The 21,692-nt window shown below is 39.3% G+C and overlaps 1 protein-coding gene across 1 annotated transcript in view; it reads right to left on the reverse strand.

Moving 5' to 3' along the window:
• Nucleotides 1-21,692, reverse strand: part of LOC118817849 (SH3 and multiple ankyrin repeat domains protein 2-like) — a 92,710-nt gene that overhangs the window by 63,072 nt on the left and 7,946 nt on the right. The gene's annotated exons all lie outside the window — the stretch shown is intronic.

The following is a 21,692-nucleotide window of genomic DNA, read 5'->3' on the forward strand; positions in this document are numbered from 1 at the left end:
TGCAACCATTGCTACGATTGTGTTCTACCTATATCTGTGGTTACGCTACACCCATTGTCGTGGTTATACTATACCCATTTCTATGGTTACACTACACCCATTTCCATGGTTACGCTACACCCATTGCCATGGTTACGCAACAGCCATTTTCATGGTTATGCTACACCCATATCTGTATTTATGCTACACTCATTGTCGTGGTAATACTATACACATTTCTATGGTTACACCACACCCATTGCCATGCTTACGCCACACCCATATCTTTGGTTATGCTACACCCATTGTCCTGGTTATACTACACCCGTTTCCATGGTTACACTACACCCATTGCCATGATTACGCTGCGCCCATTTCCATGGTTACTCTACGCCCATTTCCATGGTTACGCTACACCCATTTCCATGGTTATGCTACACCCATTTCCATGGTTACTCTACACCCATTTCCGTGGTTACACTACACCCATTTCCATGGTTACACTACACCCATTATCATGCTTACGCCACACCCATATCTTTGGTTATGCTACACCTATTGTCCCTGTTATACTATACCCGTTTCCATGGTTATGCTACACCCATTGCCATGGTTACGCTACGCCCATTTCCATGGTTACTCTACACCCATTTCCATGGTTACGCTACACTCATTTCCATGGTTGTGCTACACCCATTTCCATGGTTACGCTACACCCATTTCCATGGTTACTCTACACCCATTTCCATGGTTACGCTACACCCATTTCCATGGTTACTCTACACCCATTTCCATGGCTACACAACCCCCATTGGTTATGTTACACCCATAGCTGTGTTTATGCTACATTTTTCCAACGGATGTACTGTATCTAGATCCATGATCATGCCAAGCTCATTGATATGGTTGTGTTACACTCATTGATGCCGCACTGTACCTATTTTCAAGGTTAGACCCATTATCATGGTTTTGTTACACCAATATCTGTGGTATGCTACAGCTATTTCCATGGTAACAACCTAGTGTCCCCCACAGTGCGTATAAGTCTGTCTGTGAGTGTGTGTGTGTGTGTGTGTGTGTGTATAAACAGATAAACACACTGTCCTTTAAAGCCGCCTTCAACAGAGATATCATTATATGTGAGTGTGCGCTGTGACGCAGTGTTAAAGTCAGGCGGTGATGATTCATGCCTTTGCAGACAGAGCTGAAAGAGACTCCACAGACACGAGTGCAGCATCACTGAGAGACAGAAACACTGAAACATCTCAACATCAAATACCTGCATCCTCACCGGCACCTCGCACAGCAGCTAAAAATACAGCCAGCTCAATTACACAACCGCAGCTTTAATTACCGCCCGGCAGAGCCACGCACGCTACACACCAAAATACACCGAAAAAAGAAGGCTTGGAGATCTACTTCCACAATAACAGAGCAATTCTATATTTAGAATCTCGGCAAGCGGAAGCTGAAAATATTCCGGGTGCGGAGACTGCAACGGCACTACAAGCAGCACAGAGCTTCAGACGTTAAAGTGGTAGTTCAAACTAAAATCTAAGTTAGTCTAATTTTCCCCCTCTCACCCCAAATGTGGCAATTGTGATGCTAATGTAGCTAACAAGTAATAGCAGCTTATACTCCACCAATTAGCACTGTGCTTGTCTCACAAGCCAGACGTCTGCCTGGCATAGAGACTCTGATGGGTTTTGTTGCTTAAACTGGCCTAAAAACAGCTACTTTGACAGAAAACAATCTGTTGGTTTAGCGTTACATGTAGGGCCTGAATTACAGACTTTAAAGCACCAACATTTTTACATAATTCATTGATTTAGAGTGGTTTGGTGTGAAATGGTTCAGATGGAACCAGGGGTCGCCATGACTACAACACAAATATAGACATTTTATTTACTATCCAGAACCACCAGTGAACCTACACAAGTCTTCTGAGTTTATATGGAATGTTGATTATGGAAAATAGTGGAAAATCTGAAATAATAAGTTTTCTTTGGGGACTTTGCCTCACAGCGCCCTGCATGTATCCCTCCACCATGAATGGAGCTTAAAATCTTATCAAAACTATCATAAAACAGTGTCTCAGTCATCAGGCAGTGAATTCATAACCATTTCATGTAGGAACTTTCTGTGAGGGAGCTTTTAGAGGTGGACGTCTGGTTCCTATCACCACCACTGTGAACAGTTCTGACTCGGTAAGTTTCTCTAGAACAGAGCGTTTCACACCAAACCGCTCTGAGCCGCTCTGAACCACTGCATTTACATCTTAGCCAACTGGTGGAATTCCTCTTTAAGACCTTTTAAACAAAGCTCTTTCAACAGATCAATGTCTGAATAGAGCTGGGCGATATGGCAAATATATAATATCACAATAACTTCAAGGCCTTTTTTACGATACACATTGTCACATTATTTATTTTTTCAGATACCTGATCAGTTGCAACAGAGAAAAAAAACAACTAGTACTGCAACTGCATTTCAAAAACACTACCAAAAACTGTAAAATGCTTATTCAATACTTGGCATACTGTTGGACTAAATCCAGTTAAATGGGATTAATTTTGCTCGCTTAATAATGAAACATGCAGTTGGTCAGTGTTCTACAAGTACTGATGATGTCTGTGCTATGTTCAAAAAAGCATACTACATTATTTTGTGACATAATTTATCACAATATCGACATATATATATATAGTCATATTGCACAGCCCTATGTTGATGGTAAAATAGTGGAAAATCTGAAATAATAAGTTTTCTTTGGGGACTATTTTGCCTCACAACGCCCTGCATGTATCCCTCCACCATGAATGGAGCTTAAAGACCAAAATCTTCTCAGAACTATCATAAAACAGTGTCTCAGTCATCAGGCAGTGAATTCAGAACCATTTCATGTAGGAACTTTCTGTGAGGGAGCTTTTAGAGGTGGACGTCTGGTTCCTATCACCACCACTGTGAACAGTTCTGACTCGGTAAGTTTATCTAGAACAGAGCGTTTCACACCAAACCACTCTGAACGACTCACATCGTAACCAGTTAATTATGGAAATCCTATAAAAAAGACATAAATATGATTTTCTCAAGTGTCTAAAACTTTCGCACAGTGCTCCATGTCTAAGCGTGCTGGGGAGAGAATCTACACTCCAGTCTGTCTCCAACGTGCATCGCTGTCATCACGACGCTTCCGCAGTCCAGATGACACATAGCGGATGCTGATGACCGTCTGAGTCATTAACACATCAACCCATTCAGTCAGAGTTTACTTCACCAATTAAACAGTTCACAGCTCTGAGTTCCCTCAGCTGCATCAAGGAACAGAGGGAAAACTGACACACCTGCACAGAAACATCAACACAGCGATCAGCGTACAGTAACTTTACGAACGTACAGACAAAATGGGCCACATCTCCGCATTTCTTCTGCTGGAAGTTCTCGTTGCAGGTAACGCTGCTTCCACTAAAGCAATAACAATAGCAGCGATGATGAGTAGAGCGTGTTCAGGTCACTCGGTGTTCGAGCTTGAAGTAAAAACAGCTTCATCTCAGTTTCAGTGGTTGGCCAGCTGATGATGAGCAGAGGAGAAATGAGTCTGTGTAATTAATAAAGGAATAAACTTCGTCATACGGAGTAAAAGCACCTCTGTGTCTGTATTTCAGCACTGCTGAGTAACGTTAACATGCAGTTTGTGCTGTGGAGTCGCTGCTTCAGCCGCTTTCAGAGGAACAGTTTCCATTTTATCTCTCAAAAGCTGTCAGTATCTGAGAGAGTGAGGGCTCAGCAGGGAGCAGATGTTCGTTCACTGGAGTCGATGTTTGTGTAAAATGTCTATAGCGGCGCTGCGGACCCTGACAACCCAGCGCCCCCTGCTGGGATGTGTGCATGTTTAGCTTTTTGCCAACTAGTTCATTGTTAGTGAGCTGTTTCAACACCTCCAGCTAACATGGCTAATCTGGCATTTCGGTTTCAACTTTTCAATTTTCAACTCGATTTGTAGACGTTAGCTGACGTTACTGTGCTCTGACAGCTGTGAAGGAATTTTTCCACAAAGCATATAAACTCTTTATTTAGTCTGGACTCCCACATTGTTGTGTGTTTGGTTCTCCGACAGTTCTGGACTCATCCTCCAATTTCAATCATGGCAACTATGACAAAGATAAAGTGACTCACCTTTCTGTGGTGGCTGCAGTGATACGAACGCCTGTATTTCTGAGTGGAACTTGTTTTACCAGCGTTTACACACTTCTGTTTCTGGTGAAAAGGGCCTATTCACACTTAAAGACAAGGGCATCTAGTTGTGTTTAGCTATGCTAACGTACTTTACTTCATGTTTATAGATAATCATACAGTCATGCAGTGTCAGAAACCACATAATCAATATTAGAGACACTGAAAAGCTCCACACAGTCTTTAATCTCCAATCATCTCCACTCAGCCTGCAACTGATTTAGTTTTAGTTTTCATTTTGATTTTTTTTTGTTTTCTTGGTTGACTTATTATTTTTAAAAGTTGCCATCTAATTTAGTTATTTTTATCATTTTACTGTTATCATTACTATTATTGTTTTATTTTTACTTTCTATTTTACCATTTTGATCTTAACTTACTCAGTTGTTTTTTCATTTTTTTTTCTAAAAATAATATTTGTATAACTATTTGATAGTTTTGGTTTGGTAACTTTATTTGTCTTAAAGTTTCCTATTTTTTATTTGTCTTCTGTACTGTTATTAATAACTTTTTGGCTTTATTCTATTTACTTTGCTGTACTTTTACTATCACACATTCATGTTTACTCTTTTCAATCCTTTATTTTTGTACAATGCTTACCTACATTGTAAATTAGGGTCACCCTTAATGTACTCTGAGTTTAGATAAAGGTTGATTGATGCTAAATGCATATTAGAATAATTCGTTTTTAGGATTTTTATTTCATTTTTATTTTTCCTTCATTATTCAATGCTTTTATTTTCGTTATTTCTTCTGTTCTGCTGTTATATCAGTTTTGTGCCTTACTCAAAACTTAAATAAATAAAGTTTATTATTATTTTTACATGTAATGCCAAAACAACGTCTGATTGGTCAGTTTTCGTGCCAGTCAAATGGCCCCTTTCCTGCAAAAGTAGGTGGTTCTTGGCCACATTAAGCAACAAAACCCACCAGATGCTCCAACAACAGTCAGAAACCTGGCTTGTGAGACAGGCAGGATTCTAACTGGTGAGCTATAAGCATTAACTTACTTCTTACTTCATTATAAACATTATTATTATTATTTTTAGAGATAATAATAATCCATTACTATTGTTATTAGAGCAGCTGTTTAAAAGTTTGAACATATACATTCTTTTAGTTTCACATGTAAAAAACATATAAATACTGTATAAACTGTGCCATAACTTTTGCACAGGCCACATTTTGTGTTTTTTCTTTGTGATAAATAGTGGAAAATCATAAGTATAATATGTTTTCTTTGGGGACTATTTTGCCTCACAGGGCCCTGCATGTATCCCTCCACGATGAATGGAGTTAAAGGTCAAAATCTTCTCTAAACTATCATAAAACAGTGTCTCAGTCATCAGGCAGTGAATTCATAACCATTTCATGTAGGAACTTTCTGTGAGGAGCTTTTAGAGGTGGACGTCTGGTTCCTATCACCACCACTGTGAACAACTCTGACTCGGTAAGTTGAACCTACACGTGTCTTCTGAGTTTTATACGATATAGAGGTGGGCGATATGGCAACAATGTAATGTAGTGATACTTCAAGAAATTTTCCTGACACACGATACGTCACAATATTTACTTTTTCACATGTCTTATCAGGGAAAAAAGAACCAGTAGTGCTATATTTGCACTGGTGAGCTATAAGCATTTGCAACATTAACCTTGTATGCTTTTGACGCTAATTCACCCTTTAACCCTGAAGATCCGCGCTCAGACTGCTGGTCACCATAGCAACGCAGACAACAATCTCGCCTAGAGATGAATGGACTTATTTGTGTTTATAATCACTCCAGCTGGTTTCCTGATACGTTTAATCTGCAGTGAGAAACTAACAAACACTAAAAAGTCGCGAAGCTGAAGTCAGTTTCTCTTGTTTGAATTTCTCGTTCCACCTTAAATGGTGCAGCAGTTACATTCTGGCACCTCAGACACATTTAAGGAGGAACGGGAAGATGTGAATGAGAAGCGACTTCAGCCTTGTAAAAAGTTGAACGTTAAGAGACATTTTACAAGAAACTGTTCTACTTTTCTGGAAAGGTTTCCTGCCAGAGATGCGAGAAAAGCAGCTACAGCTGAGCTAAAGATTAAAGCAGAGCAAAGTAAGTCTGCGTTTTCGTTTATATTGTATTTTTTAGTCTATACCAGGACACTAGCTATCACATATTATGACATATTTACAGCCAAGATGGTAAAATAAAATGGACATAAAATGTTGTGGCTCCCAGAGGGGTCTGATTTTTGTTGAAAGTATAAAAAGGCTCTTCTTAACATTTGGGTTGCGACCCCTGGTGTAGGGAGTACAACAGTACTGCTTCGGGACACTGTGGAATGGACTGCAGCTCCAGACTCTTTCGTGCCCCTGTACACTGAAAAGGGGAGCTGCGCTGAAGTGGCCGTGCTGAAGGGCAGCTCTGAGGAGGTAGAGGAATAAAACAGCACTCAGAGCCTCTGGTTCACTCAATTATTCAGAACGGTACAGCACATCAGCGCTGCGGTTATTTTTAGAGGAGTGTAAGAGTATGTGTGTGCTGTTACTACATCAAAGCCGTAAGCCTGAAACGGCAGCACGCTCTCCGAACGCCAGTAACCTCGCAGACCTGCTGGTCCTCCAGAGTTCACTGGAAGCTGTTCAGTCCGGTTCAGAAGGTTCTGCAGGAGATCCACACACTGCCTGACAAACGTTTGGGGACGTTTAGCTTTTCAGGATGTTTTTAACACAAATTATCAAGTTATTTCTTCATTTTTTTGATCATTTTTGTTGCTGATATTTGTTGTTGATTTGACAATACAGCAATGTCCGCTTATTATGCATATGCTCCATATGTATTATATGTAGCCTATCACACTTAAAAAATGGTTCTTCAAAGGTTCTTTAGTAAAGAAAACAGTTCTATATAGAACCCTGAACACTCAAAGTACCACTTGCATGTTTAAAAGGTTTTTTGGATTGATTAAAAATGTGCATGAATGTGCTAAAGACGGTTCTATTTAGAACCTATTAGAAAAGGGTTCTTCTATTGATTAAAAGATTGACATTTTCAAAAAGGTTCTATATAGAACCATCTATAGCACATTCTCCATCAATCTGAAGAACGCTTTCATAAGGCAAAGAAGCCTTTAACCATGCAAAGGGTTCTATACAGAACCATTTTCTTTACTAAAGAACCCTTTTTTAAGAGTACATGTAAGTATCGATAAGTAATAATTGTCCCACACATAATATGAATACATAAAAATATAATAAGCATAATGCCTTTATATATAAAAGTATATATATATATATATATATATATGTATACAGAGCGTTGTGTATGAGTATGTATATGTAATAATAATACGCTTATTTACTTTTATGTAAGTATCTATAAGGTATCTCCTATTTCTAACCCTAATCATAACCTCAGAATTGAAAACAAATGGTTTTGCTATTTTGTATAAGAAAAAAAAGCTAAATAAAATTTTAGAAATTTAAAAAAAACACATTTAAAGCATTGAGCGTTTTTTGGTCCTGTAGATTAGTTTTATAGTTATTTTTATTTTATGTATTTATTTTTTTATTTTAGTTATTTTTATAGCTATTTATATTTTATTAACAGCACCGTATCACTTTAACAGACTCTCAGAAGTACACAGTGCATTACAGGCCGAACTCTACACTCTCTCCTGCAGTGCTGGTGTAAGCAGATAGTGCTGCATATGAACTCAGAGCAGGTAAGAGAATCCTGCAGAGTCACCTGACCTCTTTAGACTCTGTACACTGTGTCTAGTGTTCTTCTCTGGCCCACCGCAAACCACGCCGGCCACTTTATTAGAAACCTCCACAGGCAAAACTTTGGAAAGATAAAACACTGTGGCCCCAATATAATAACAGCACAATTACAAATAACAAATATGTTTTTAATCTGGATTTAAAAATATCTATCAAGCTTGCATTCCTAATCTGCTCTAATGCTCTATAAGAAAAAGATCTTCCACCAACTGAGCTCCTAGGAGTCCTAGGAGTTTGCAGTGAGGCTAAGTGAAGTGGTGTGGACGGCTATAACACTTCAAGAGGTCAGTGAAATATGCCCGATCTCGGCCATCAAGAACATTAAATGTCATAAGCAAGACATTTTATTTCATTTATAATATGGCGTCCCACAGGGCTCTGTTTTAGGGCCCTTACTGTTCTGCCTTTATTTACATTCTATTTATTAACACATAATCAGTAAACACAATGTTGCCTTTCACGTTTATGCTGATGATACTCAACATAAACTTAACTGGAAGCCAGTGTAAACTGAATAAGACCAGAGTACCATAATCAAACTTTCATTTCCTTGTGCATTCTGAACTCACTGGAGCCAATTTAGAGAGACAGCAGAGCCAGTAACACGTTACAGTAGTCTGATCTCGCAGTTATGAAAGCATGTCATTTCTCAGCGTCTTGTAGGGTTAGCATAGGTCTAGTTTTGGATATGTTCCTTAAGCAGTAAAATGCAGTCTTGGTGATGTTACTGATAGCAGTAAACTAGCATTCAGTGTTACACAAAGGTCTCTGACTGTAGCTCCTGGTTGCACTGAAAAGCCATTCAGGTCAAAGATAAAAATCTGAAACATTATTTCAAGTGGACAAAACAGCAACACTTGTTTTCTTCAATCAAGTGTAACTGTGTGACTGAATCTGGCTGAGCTGACAAACTGAGCATCATCAGCTTAAACATGAAAGACAACACTGTGTTTATGTATCGTAAAGACTGTAAATAAAGGGAAAACATTAAGGGCCCTAAAACAGAGCCTTGTGGGACGCCATATTAAAAAATTATTTGAACAGCACTCTCCTCAAAGATCACCTGAAACTGTAAACAGGCAGAACCCTTAAACTGCACACAGACGGACTGACTGAACTCCAATCTGCGACACCATTAAGTGAATCCACAGCATATAACTTTCTCTATTTAGTGCTCCAACTTTCTGGACAACAGCTGTACCTGCTCATAACTGTGACATAAGCTCCAAAGAGAGCTCATGAAAATACTAATATGTTTTAGTATCTCATCTAACAGTCTTAGCTGACCCTTAAAGAAAGGAAGGGTTCTTCTTACATTTACAGCATTTGGCAGACACTGTTATCCAGAGTGACCTACAGTTTGATCATTTTACACCGGTAAGTGAAGGTGGTGTTAGGTGTCTTGCCCAACGACTCTTATTGGTATAGTGTAGAGTGCTCACCCAGGCGACGCCACAGGAAACACACTGAACACACAATTAGGTCAAATCCCATTTCTTATCTGTACTTCTACCCCTTGTTTTCAAGTGTCACCTTGCTCTTTGGAACCGAGTCACAAGGGGTAGTGGTTGAAATCAGTGAGCTACTATGAGTCGCCCTGTAAAGCCTTAAATAATCATTTAAAAGTCAGAGGTGTCAAGATTTTATCACATCACGTCGTACGTCTTTACGTATTAACACACATACACAGACTCAAAAAGAAGGTCCGGCTCGATGTTTAGGTCTCAAATGATCTCAAAATCAACTTTATACTGATTAAGTATACTTTCAATACTTTTAACGCACTTGCAAACATCAGATTCATCCACTTCTGGCAATCTGAAGCACAACCAGCGTTACAAAACGTTCTTCCGCACGTTGTGTGCTATTACACATTCCCACCAGAGAGGTCTCCAAATCCCCAAATCTTACATATTGCTGCTTTCCTGTGCATTATAATTAAAACACCAGGTCATTCATAAATAATTAAGTGTTATTAGGGTGTTTATGACAAGTTTCTTATAAATAATCATATTCACCCAGATTAATCACTGTGACCAACAGCTCAACCAAAGTCAGCACCACAGACAGCGCTCTCATCAATACTTCAGAACTCCTAATAAAATTACCATTCAGAATGTCTTATACTTCGATAGAGTAATCATAATGACGTTACAGTGCATCTGTGCAGTCGGTACACAGCGCTTATCTTGTGCAGCCAGTGACTTACAGTATGAGAGGAATCTGGTAGGAAGTGGGAAATTACAGAGGTTTATGTGGGGAGAATGTAATGTTCTTGTTCACTCTGAATATTTCCTGTGGCTAATAATACACAACATATCGCATAAACACTGCACGGCGCCGATGGGTAAATCCAGTATTAGCTCTGTAACTGTGTGGGTCGGCAGATGTGTCTATATAAATCACAGAAGCAGACAGTGCTAGACGTACATCCAGCAGGACAAGTGGAGACGTGCCTTAACGCTGGACTGGGTGATAAAATTATATCACTAATTATCATACTAATTAAACAGTTATCAGAAATGTAATTAGCTTCTTAATTGCTTTTTTACCCTAAATAAACCCTTAACCCTTTCAGTATACAGTGGAGCAGAGGTTCTCAAAACGGTCCTCAGGACCCCTAGACCATCCATATTTTTGTTCTATCACTATGCATTGTGAATTGGGTTGGAGCAGCAATGTGGACTGTCTGGGGGTTCCTGAGGACCGTTTAGAGAACCACTGCTCTAGAGCAGTAGATATTATTCTATGCAGTAAATTAGGAGATATACAGTCTATAAACAACATCAATAAATGCTCCTATACTCCTATAATAATAATAATAATAATACCTTTATTCATATAGCACTTAAAAATGCAGATCAATGTGCTTTACAATAAAAGATAAAAATAACAGGGATATTAGTCCATAAACAATCCCAATAAACACTCCTATACACTAGAATAGGAGATATTAGTCCAGAATTGACCTCAATAAACAGTACTTTATACTAGAACTGGAGATATTAGTCCAGAAATGACCTCAATAAAGGCTCCTACACAACAGAATAGGAGATATTAGTCCATAAACAACCTCAATAAACACTCCTGTACACAAGGAGATATTAGTCCACAAACGACCTCAATAAAGGCTCCTTTACACTAGAATAGGAGATATTAGTCCATAAACAAACTCAATAATCACTCCGATACACTAGAATAGGAGATATTAGTCCATAAACGACCTCAATAAAGGCTTCTACACACCAGAATAGGAGATATTAGTCCATAAACAAACTCAATAACTGCTCCTATACACTAGAATAGGAGATATTAGTCCATTAACACCCTTAATAAAGGCTGCTACACAACAGAATAGGAGATATTAGTCCATAAACAAACTCAATAACTGCTCCTATACACTAGAATAGGAGATATTAGTCCATTAACACCATTAATAAAGGCTGCTACACACCAGAATAGGAGATATTAGTCCATAAACAAACTCAATAACTGCTCCTATACACTAGAATAGGAGATATTTGTCCATAAACACCCTTAATAAAGGCTGCTACACACCAGGAGATATTAGTCCATAAATGACCTCAATAAAGGCTGCTACACACCAGAATAGGAGATATTAGTCTACAAACAACATCAATAAAGGTTCCTATTTGCTTGAGCATTTATTGGGGTTGTTCATGGACTAATGTCTCCTACTGTAGTGTGAAGGAGAGTTTATTGAGGAGATGTTGGTGTTTGTGTTTGTTGACCAGAGTAGAAGGATTTAAAGGTCACTAATGTGTCTTGCAGAAAGTCAGAGAGTGAAGCAGGGCAGTGAGGACAGTTTGGCCATCTGTTTGGCAAAAGATATCTACCAGGAGCATTACCAAAGCACTTCATAAGACTTTCAACACAATCTAAGAACACAGGCCAGCTGCCCAGGACACTGACCACTAAAACAGTCAACAACTGAACTGTAAAACCCAACATTGGCCCTAAATCATCACACACTCGCCTCAAACTGTGAAGAGCTGTTCAGTATCCCTAATATTGATTATGTGGTTTCTGACACTGTATGACTCACTGTTATCTATAAACATGGACTAAAGTACAGACAGAATTTAGGCTTCAAGGTGATTGTTACTGCTTATAGCTACGTGACGTATATTTATCCATGTTTATGTGGTTTCTGACACACTGTAATCTATAATGAAGTCTATTAGAGATTACTTAAAGGGGAATTCCACTGATATTTCTAAATTCCTCTATAATTTAGTGTTTAAGATATAAGCAGAGTCATTCAGAGTGGTGTGGTGTAGACTGGTTCAGATGTCTTTACAGTGGTGGTGATAGGAACCAGGGGTCACCATGACTACAACACAAATATAGACATTTTATTTACTATCCAGAACCACCAGTGAACCTACATGAGTCTTCTGAGTTTATATGGAATGTTGATGATGGAAAATAGTGGAAAATCTGAAATAATGAAGTTTTCTTTGGGGACTATTTTGCCTCACAGCGCCCTGCATGTTATGTATCCCTCCGCTATGAATAGATTTTCAGGCCAAAATCTTCTATCGTAAAACAGTGTCTCAGTCATCAGGCAGTGAATTCATAACCATTTCATGTAGGAACTTTCTGTGAGGGAGCTTTTAGAGGTGGACGTCTGGTTCCTATCACCACCACTGTGAACAATTCTGACTCGGTATTTCACACCAAACCACTTTGAACGACTCTTTACATCTCATATTTTGACATTAAATTTAGTGCAGAAATTTGGAAAAATCATGGAATTCCCCTTAAACTACATATGCAGTTTAACTTGTATACATAAACTTACATTACTTGCTACATCAGCCTCGTAGCTCCAGTGCTAAAACTAAAGAAGCAAACTTCAGACTACAAACATATCCTGGCTGATCATCTACATTTGGAGTAAGAAGGTGGTAAAACTGTGTAAATTTGATTTATCACTCTAAATAAAACACTTCCACAGGGCGCAGAAACCTGCTAATGTAAGGCTGGGCGTCACTACACGACTTTCAAAATCTTAACAGGTTTCTAAAACGGAGAGCAGCACAAACTTAACGTCAGTTTGACACAGAGTTTCTTGTCTTATTGTCGTGAGGCGCTCAGACTAGACGACAGGGCAAAGAGAGAGAATAACACACAACGAGTTTGGGCTACAAATAAGAACTCAAACTCCCAGAACTCACATGACACACAGGGCTGAGCTCACTGGACCTGTCTGGGCTTTTATGCATAATAAAAGTGTAAACTGGGGATTAATATGTGGTGAGAAACACTGATACACTGAGAGCTGGAGAAATATTTCACTACAAACCGGCAGCTGAGCTGAAACTGTACATGACGTCTGGATCAACATTATAAACATGATATCAGCTCTTATCTGCCTGCGTTTTACTCTCAGCTCCTCTCTCTCCGCTCCACTGTTCATACACATCTTCGCCTGTTTCTCTGCTCTTGCAGCTCTCTGATTGGCTGTTTGAATCACTCACTGAGTAAATCTGACCTTCTCACACTGCAGGACTCAGCGTTTTGAGTCATAAATATCAAACGTTTGATAATCTCAGATCACTTCAGAGTTCGATCGGAGGCTAAAGATTCACTCGTTTCTCCTCTCACACTACAGATCATCCGTGGCGTCAGTCGCTTCCGATCGAGCTCCTGACCTGCACTGTTAAAAGTGTCCCGTCAGATCTATTTAAAAAAATGACTTCATGAGGTAACAAGTAAATTAACTAGTTTTATTAAACCTAAATAAATACTTTGAATAAACGACTCTTTCAATTGAAGTATTTGTTTGAGCTGAATAAAAATAGTTCATTTACTCGTTACCACATGAAGTCCTTTTTTAAGTAGATCTGACGATTTTACAGTGTGGAAAAGTGCTTAAGATTGTGAAAAATTGTCACAAGGGGCAAATCGAGGTTAAAATCAGGCAAAAAATCATGTACTGTAGGCCAAGCTTTAGTTAGAGAGAGTAAGACCTCTTCAGCTTGTGTTGGACCTGAGGAGGACTACTGTACTGAACTCCTCACAAAAATAGCCCTGACCGAGGATAAAAATACAGCCCATAAACGCTCAGGTACCTTCAGCATCCTGAGAGCAGAGAGATGCATCACAGCTCTGCCTCTGTCAGCGTGTAACGGAGGAGACAGTGAGGCTGGACAGAAGTGCGAGTGCTTTTATTAAGTCAGAGTCCAGAAACTGATCAGCAGATGAGAGAGTAGATAAGTACGGGATTAAACAGAAGAACAAAGGGAAACCAAACAGGAGAAAAACAAACAGAGGAAGACAAAACCCAAAGAGGACAATGAGACAAATAAAGACTAGAAACAGCAACAGGCAAAAATGGATCGCATGAGCAAAGCAAGACAAAGGCCTTGTTCAGACTGCCAGCCCAAATCTGATTTTTGGCAAATCCAGATTGTATCCAGATTCATTTTTGACAATGTGAACAGCAAAAAAAAATCAGATCTTTGCAAATCGGATCCAAACCACATTTAGAGGTGGTTTGAAATGCAATTCCAATATGATGTTTACAGATGCGTCTCAGTCTGGACGCTCAAACCGGAACTCAAAGTGTCTTTTGCGTCACTCGCAACACAACAAACAACAATGTCGAATCCAGAGTGATGGAAATGCTGGGATTTAAGAAGAGCGCCAAAGATTCATGATCATGAAGGGAATTCTGAAGAGTTTGGAGGGAGAGATGACGTATGCAATCCTCATCACCAGCGTAGCTACGTAGTTACTGATGCCTACGCCGTTACCATGGCAACCCATGCAGACAGACTGGTGATGTTTGGACACACAAATCCGATCTGATCACTTGCAAATCACAGAGCGGAAAGTCGAGTCAAAAGATCTGATTTGGGAAACAAATCCAATTCGCCTGCAGTCTGAACACAGACTAATAGACTGAGCACAAGTATAAAAACACCGAGAGGAAACAAGAAACACCTGGGGCTAATGGTGAAGCCGGGGTTGCACTACACAACTTTTACCCCGATTTTAGCCCCGATTCTCAGTCTGGCTGAGTCTGAGCTGGTCGGCTCTGGTCTGCAGGTTTTTGGGTCAGTCAGAGTCGACGGTTGGAGAGAGTCAAGTCGTGTGCGAGGGGCGCAGACTCCGATTTACTGCCTCCCGATCGCGTTTCAGACCAGTCAGAGTTTATCAAACGTTTGATTTTTCCAACCCGAATCTGACCGTGATCTACGGTTATCTGATCAACGACTCAATCTGAACAGATTCCTGCAACAACCAATGAAAACCGAGAGCACGAAAAAAGAAAATACAGCAAGTAAACAAAGAAAAATGATGAAAAGTCACTCAGGTGTGGAGCGAAGCTTTTTAATGTACATTTAAAACTCAGAAAAAAAACAAACTTATCACATTTTTAAAGCCATGATCCACTTAAACACGTTTACCTGCTGCTTCTTTACTGTTTCAGCGCAAACGGCAGACAAAACAGCAGCAGCAGCTCCACCACTGTTTATTTGTGTTTCCTAGTGAGTTTCTGTGAGTTCAGTGAGTTCAGTGAGTTCAGTTCAGCAGCAGCTTAAAAGTTGAGTAGCGTGTGATCCCCAATATTTCAGTCGGCCAAAAAAATCAGCAGAACAGTGCTACAGTGTGAGACGCCCAGTCTTTAATAATCTGCTAAGACTTTTAAAGTCGTGTAGTGAACCCAAGGATTGAGACAGATGACAAGGAGACAGAAAAGGAAAGGAGAGGAACAAAAACAACAACAACAGAAGCACATGGCTAGACACACGAGGGAAGGTAAACAAAGGCAGACATGGACAGAAACCGAGCGAGGAGGATACACAGTGACTGAAACAGTAACTTTTTGATTCAGGCACAATTTTTAGATTTGATTTGCAGGGAGATTTTGACCAAAATGAAGCCAGTAGGCCTGTTCTTCAGCCATGCTGAACCAGATTCAGAAACAAGTATCTATGTACGCAAAAGTGCTCAACAGTTCACTCACAGCACTCTTCTCATTGACTGTGTTTCCATGCAAAGAGTACTGCTAATCAGATTGAATACTTTCAGATTAGAGACTAAGACTGAGGCGTTTATATCACACTCTACTCAACAATCTGATGAAAATCTCTGTTTACATGCTCACTACAAGTAATCCGATCTAAAATTATGCGCAAAATTAAGTGGCAGACTCAGGAAAATGCACAATCACATTTCCAAAAAAGTTGGGATGCTGTGCAAAATGTAAATAAAAACAAAATGCAATGGTGCAAATCATTTAAATCATTTAATTTGATTGAAAGTAGTACAAATACAACATAACAGATGTTGAAACTGAGAAATTTTATTGTTTTTTGAAAAATATGTGCCCATTTTGAATTTGATGCCAACAACATGTTCCAAAAAAGTTGGGACGGGGGCCTGTTTACCACTGAGTTTCATCACCTCTTCTTTAACAACACTCTGTAAGTGTTTGGGAACTGAGGAGACACTGCTGTAGTTGAGTGTTGTGAAATGTTTTCCGTTCTGGTTTTATACAGGATTTCAGCTGCTCAACAGCCAAATGTTTGGTTTCTGGATCGTGTTTATGTGCAGCTTCTTCTTTGCGTTTTAGAGTTTTAACTTGTATTTGTGGATGCAGTGATGAACTGTTTTCACAGACAGTGGTTTTCAGAAGTGTTTCTGAGCCCATGCAGTGATTTCCACTACAGAATCATGTCTGTTTTTAATGCAGTGCTGTCTGAGGGCCCAAAGATCACGGCCAGCTAATACTGGTTTTTGGCCTTGACCCTTACATACAGAGATTTCTCCAGATTCTGAGATTTTTCCAGAGTCTTTTAATGATATTCTGTACCGTAGACGATGAAAAGCAGAAGTTCTTTGCTATTTTATGTTGAGAAACGTTATTCTTGAATTGTTGCCTATTTGATGGTGCAGTCTTTCACAGAGTGGTGACCCCCTCCTCATCTTTACTTCTGAAAGACTCCGCCTCTCTGAGATGCTCTTTATACCCAATCATGTTACTGACCTGTTGTCAATTAACCACCAGGTGTTTTTTTTTAGCACTACACAACTTTACCTGCCTTTTGCTGCCCCCGTTCCAACTTTTTTGGAACGTGTAATTGGCATCAAATTCAAAATGGCCAAATATTTTTCAAAAAAAAAAAAAAAAATTCTCAGTCTGATTATTTGATATGCTGTCTTTGTACTATTTTCAATGAAATATAGGGACCCTGGTTGCCCAGCCACAAAAGTGAACCCAGCCCCTTCTTGCTGTGATGCGACAGCGCTACACACTGCGCCACCTGATTTTGAGATCATCTGAAACCTAAACATCCAACTGGACCTTCTTTCTGAGTCTGTGTGTGACATTAATACCTAAAGGTAGGTAAGATGTGCTAATTATCCAAAACTACTCAGCTATAGTCATTTAGCACGTTAGCTAATTCCTTTTCACGGCTGAGCATGTGCAGGCTGTGCTCCATCTGAGGCAGCTCGGATCACCAAGTTATCGGCTCCTGGGCACAACTGTTTGGTGATCGGTGAATTTTTTATGATGTCACAGCAGGTTACATGAGGCCTATGCAGCGCCATGATGGCAGCACGCTAACCGCAGTGTTGGTCACGTCAGATATAAACGCACACTGTTTCACATTAACAAGAGCACGGATTAACATAAACCCAGCAACCAAAGCAGCAGATACATCCGCGCTTCACAAGCACATCTACCCTAATAAAGACGACTAATTAAAATCGCATTTAAATTCATCTGAGGTAAGGGGGTGGGGGGGCTGGGTTAATTAGACTTTTCATCAATCTAGGGCTTTAATTTCTGACTGACGTAGCAGAGAAACAGTGTGATCAACTACACTTCCGATGTTACGTCATCATCACTAAGTGAGCACGCTCAGTCAGCTGTGTAAGATACATTCTGCACACAGCACACACACACACATACACACACACACACACACACACATACACACACACACACACACACACACACACACGTGCACATGCACGCATGCACGTTTGGGCTCATGCACACACGTGCATGTGCACAATCACACAGTACATGAATGTTTTATGCTGTCTTAGTGTCTTACATCACGCAGACAGGTCTGCTTTACTGACGCTCTCAGCTTTCAGCCACTATTATCTGTTTATCTCACACAAACGTGAGGAGCACGTGAGAGGAGATGACAACCACCAGCACACACACAGAGAAACTCAGAGTAACGTAAATATAACACTAAACAGTGACTCAGACATCCTTCAAAGATGTTAAAGCTACAAAACCTATATATATATATATATATATATATATAGAAACACACAACCAGCCACTTCATTAAACCAAACCTAAACCTTGTTTCTACACTCACTGTCCACTGTATCAGCTCCATTGACCATACAGTCTCACTCTGTAGTTCTACAGTTACAGACTGTAGTCCATCTGTTTCTCTGCATACCTTGTTACCCTGTTCTTCAGTGGTCAGGACCCCCACAGGACCCCCATGGACCCTCACAGAGCAGGTACTATTTGGGTGGTGGGTCATTCTCAGCACTGCAGCGACACTGACGTGGTGGTGGTGTGTTAGTGTGTTGCGCTAATATATATATCAGCGTAGTAAAGACCCGTGTGTGCTTGTTTTAAAGTCTGTATTTTTATATTTTAAAAATCTGCCATACCTTTGCAGCTGTTGGCCGCTTTGAGGGCTCAAACACAGCCAGGTTAAGGTGCAAAGAGGGAAAGTGTGTGTGCAGAGTTGTAGGCCAGTTCTGAACCCAAACACAGCCCAATATTGTTTTTTAAACTTAAAAAGAATCATCTAACATAATAATGTTTTTTTATTAACCGTTATAAACAAAATAATCCTCCTTTACAGTAAAATAAAGCTCTGCTGATCGTTCAACACAGTTTAACAATAAATGGTCTTAAACTCTGGAGTTAATGTAGAACTGCTGATTCACCCTTTAACCCTGAAGATCAGCGCAGACTGCTGGTCACCATAGCAACACAGACAACAGTCTCGCCTAGCTAGTAGCTAACGAAAACGGCAAAGAGAGAGATTTAAGATGAACAATGATAATTTGGAGATGAATGGACTTATTAGTGTTTATAATCACTCCAGCTGGTTTCCTGATACGTTTAATCTGCAGTGAGAAACTCAAACACTAAAAAGTTATGAAGCTGATGTCGCTTCTTATTCGCCAGCTTCTTGTTCTAATTATCCCGTTCCACCTTAAATGGTGCAGCAGTTACATTCTAGCACCTCAGGCACATTTAAGGTGGAAAAATTCGAGCAAGAAGCTGGCGAATGAGAAGCGACTTCAGCCTCGTAAAAAACTAACGTTGAGAGACATTTTACAAGAAACTGTTCTACTTTTACGGAAAAGTTTCCTGCTGGAGATGTGAGAAAAGCAGCTATAGCTGAGCTTTATTTATTCTAGTGTTACGTACAGTTTTTACTGACTAAAACACACTCAGCACTGAGATAAACGCTGTTTAAACAATGTGCTCAGGTGCCTAAGAAGAGAAAAAAGAGGAGGAGGGATTGACGGAGCCTGAAAGAACGAGTGAAAGTGTGAGAAGTGCAGACAGAGAGAGAGAAGTGAGTGCGTCTGTGTGAAAAGCAGGGAAGATGGACAAAGCGAGAGAGGCAAGGATGGAGAGGACAGATCTCTACAGAGCGACGCAGCTTCGTCTCATTTGCTTCTCCATTCAGCCTCAAGCCGGGACCGCAGTGCTTCTCCTAATGACGGCACTCCGTCTAATCATCACGCAGAAGACAGACGCGCTGCAGCTGAAGGGGCTGTTAGCAAACGGCCTCTTTAGAGAGGCTCTAATCTGAAGGATGTGAAACCCTCATCTTTCTACACACATTACTGAGACGCTCCAGCAGCACAAACACAGCTGATCATGGACAACAGCAAAGAAATGAATATAAACAGCACTCAGAGCTGCAGTGGGGTCCAAAAGTCTGAGAGGACACTGAACACTCTGAACACTGAGAACACTCTATTCAAGAGTGCCTTTAGTAAACTTCCTTTAACCTCTTCAACTCCTTGAGACCACCGGTGGTTCCAAAACGCACTTCGTCATATTCTTCATAACTTTCATATTTCATAAGCTACATTCTAAAGGTGGGGGTCGTATGAGAGCTGTAACTGTCTTCTCTCCAGTCAAATAGATGGGTGATGTAATTTTAAACCCTTATAATAAAAGAAGCTGAACTCAGTTTTTTTTCTACTGAAAGTCGACCCATTTTTCACAAATCTGGGCTATAAACTATAAACAGATGGCGTCTCTTCAGTGATCTGCTCTGTAAACATTATTTTTATAAAATAATACAAAGAGCGTCTAAGATTTTTAGCTTTCAGCAGTAAATTGTAAGCATATAGCGATATGTGTGATCATAAAACGCACGTTCTATTAATTTAAGGGGAGCTTTTACAAAAAATAAAAAATTAAATAAAACAAAAATTTACATTTATTTCATGCAGTTACTGAATAATTTGCCTTACGATTTGGTCATGTAAATTCAGATGGACAAACCAAAATATACCCTGGTCAATAAGAGGTCAAACTAAAAATAAGAGCGTATGCTTTCAGTATACATTTATATACTTATCAGAGACATACTAGACAAAATTATACTCAAGTATACTTGGCTTATACTGACAAATACACAGAGAAGTTCAAGTATATTCATATAAATGGGCCATAACTTTTGCACAGGACACATTTTGTGTTTTTATTTTTTAATATAATAAAAAAAAAAATCAGCAAATAAACAGTAACTGTGCATTAAAATGTGCAGAAGTGTTCTCTGAGGGGGGTGTGTTCACTTATTTTCATTTAGAAAAATGTTTTCACACTAACTTCAAACTTTTTTACTCCCAGAAAAGTGAGGAAGTTTTGTTTTTCCATGATACGGGCTCTTTAAAGCTAAAGGGCAGCACACCCAAATACTAAGAAATTCTGAAATAAATAATTCAAACATTCTATTTTCACTCAAATTGTTATACTGATAATTTAATATAATTTGTACTGACAAACTTTTAGACTGCATAGTACAAAAAGCACTGTCTGCCACAATCTGAAGTCTGTCAGATCTTGGATAGACTTTAAAGCGGTAGTTTACAAGCCTTTACACGCCTTACTGTCTGACCAGCTTCACCCACCAAACTCTGCCTGAACTTAACAGGGCAAGAAAAACAGGCCACAATTTGCAATACAGCAATTCCATCACTGCACCAGCACAATGAAAAAGACTCATTTTATATTTGCTTCCCAAATCCATTTATTTATTTATTCGTTCACTCATTTATTCATTTTTTTTTACTTTTCTGTTATTTATTTATTTATTTCTATTTTGCTTTATTCATTAATTTACAGTTTTCCTCAAAATGTATTCATTTTTAGTTTTCTGCTACTCATTTATTTATTTCTGCTTTGACTTTTTGATTGATTCGTTAATTTATTTATTATTTTGCCTCATTTCAGCATTCATAATAAACAATGAGTGATTTCAGTTTAATGCTATATAAAACTTCAAACATAAATTATCAGGAAACGGAAAACAGGATGCACACAAAATTGAGATTACTGAGTAAAAGTCAACACACTGTATTTGTAAACAGAACACATAAAGCCTCGCCCAGTATAAACCAGACTAAATCCAAACATCAAACAAAACCGCCAATCAGCAGGAAGTATC

Source organism: Colossoma macropomum, unplaced genomic scaffold, assembly GCF_904425465.1.
Source record: "Colossoma macropomum unplaced genomic scaffold, Colossoma_macropomum, whole genome shotgun sequence".
NCBI lineage: Eukaryota > Metazoa > Chordata > Actinopteri > Characiformes > Serrasalmidae > Colossoma > Colossoma macropomum.